This window comes from Urocampus carinirostris, chromosome 17 (assembly GCF_059441175.1).
Source record: "Urocampus carinirostris isolate Australia breed hairy pipefish chromosome 17, RoL_Ucar_1.0, whole genome shotgun sequence".
Taxonomy (NCBI): domain Eukaryota; kingdom Metazoa; phylum Chordata; class Actinopteri; order Syngnathiformes; family Syngnathidae; genus Urocampus; species Urocampus carinirostris.
This window is the reverse complement of record NC_142365.1, coordinates 15,187,273-15,189,513: the sequence shown is the minus strand read 5'-3', so window position 1 is coordinate 15,189,513 and position 2,241 is coordinate 15,187,273.

The window sequence follows — 2,241 nt, the reverse complement described above, 5'->3', positions numbered from 1 at the left end:
TTTTTTGCTCTCAATTTTTGTGGTTTCCACTTCCTCTCACAGGAAACTGTACTTTTTCAGCATCTGTGTTTACGCTGCGTGGAAATAAATATCTTAAAGGGTAAATTGGATGAATTTTAAAAGTATTAAAAAAATCTTAAAATAAAAACAGAAATAAATAAATACGAAAACATAAATACAAATATTTAAAAGCTCTATATATAAATACATGATAAAATAAAATAAGAAATAAAAAGATATATATTTTAAAAAGTAAAACAATGATTACGTGATTAAGAAAATTGAATAAAATAAACTCTAATATATATTTTTTTATTATTCAATTTTCCACACAGTGTATTTACTACTTCTCTCTGCTTGAGTATTACTTTAAAAAAACTGTTATTTTATTCTGACGCCATCTCCAGAAAATTTGTTGTGGACTTTCATTTGTGATGTGCTCCTCAGCTCGAATCCCTGAAGCGTGTGCGGAGTATTTTAGACGAGTGCTTCGTGAACCGCGAATCTACTGGTGTGCTGATGACGTAAGTAGTGACGTTTGAAGCCCCGCAAAGTGGGTGTACCATGTGACTGATTCAGGAAATGATTCGCTAGCTTTGAGTGTGTTTCAAAATAAAAGCGACAAAGAAACGCCCCCAGAGCTGAAAATTCCCTTCAGTACTGGGAATCACAGAAATATGCACTCATAATTCTTACCAAACTTGCTATCACACATCTATGCACCCGTGCTTCATTTGTACCGTGTGAAAATTTTTTTTCAAATGAAGATGAAATTCTCTGCAAAATAAGGATCCGCCTGGGTCCAAAATCTTTGAAAAAATACGTTTTTTAAATAAAAGTGAACAAGCACTTTGTTTGACCCTTTTTCACTTGTTGCATATGCCCAAAGTAAAACAGAAAAATTAATGATACACTCTTGAACATATTTTTTGTATTCAGAGCGTATTTTACACAAGCACGTTACACATGCATGTTACACATTTTCTGTTGACATGATGGAGTAGTCGAGGTATCTTGAAGCCCCTACGTTGGTGTGGAGCGTTTCCCTTGGCTTCACTGCTTTATGGGGTTTCATTTTGCCAGGCGACACGTAGCAATACTTCAAATCTTATTTTAACGTATTATTTATACATTATTGAATGTTATTTTCTATTCTTCCATTTTCTTCAACTTGGATTTATTTAGCTATGTATTATTGTTAATATCATTTTGAATGTGTTATTGAAATAAACGTATCTACACTTGTATCATACCTGTCAACCTGTATGGTTTTGCCGTACAAAGTCAGTTATTATGCATTTTAAGACGTGTACAACATACAAGAAAATCTGTACGCAAATTTGTCAATTATGGGTACCATTGGGTATACACCGACTATCACGAAACGGCAAATCAATCAAGTCAAACGAGTTCACTGTGGAAGCCTCTATTTTGGAATCGTTTTTTTCGTTGCAAACGAAGCGAGCGGTTCGATGTAGTAAAAGGAAGTCCGTCTCTTTTTAGAGAACCGGCTTTTTCAGCTCAACTCATTAAAGAGAGCCGGCTCTCAAACGTCTCACTTGCTTTGATGCTTTATATTACGAATTATTATGTTGTATAAAGAACTTAAGAAAAAAAAGAAGTATAAAGGGAGAAAATGAAAAAAGACAGGTTTGTGGTTATCCCTTTAAATAGTATATTACCAACAATAATTTAACATAATGCAGAAAATATATTATTCTACTTAATTCTATTTGCATGTATTTTTCCTTCTACAGTGAACGTCCAAGCTACTTCATTTTTGAACTTTTTTTATAATAAACCTCATTCATGACGAGCAACTCAGTATCTCACAACAAAATGTTAATGAAAAATATATATGATATAACGAAACACATGTACAATACATCATGTTACACGACATAAATAAACACGTTTGGAAAAAAAATATGGTGTAAGATTATTTTGTATTTTGCAAGGGAAAATACTATAGTTCGTAAGGGCATAGAGCCCTGGAGCTTGACAGGTATGTTGTAGATAGATAGATAGATAGATAGATAGATAGATACTTTGTTCATCCCCGAAGGGAAATTCACATTTCCAGCAGCATCCCTGAGCTGAGAACAATCGAGAACAATCGAAAATAACACGGGAGATCATGTATACCGGTACAAAGATTCTACTGCAATGTTGCCATCGGAACCGATCTGTAAAAGTAATCCAATTTACAAGAAAATATAAATAAACAAAAAAGGCGGGGAT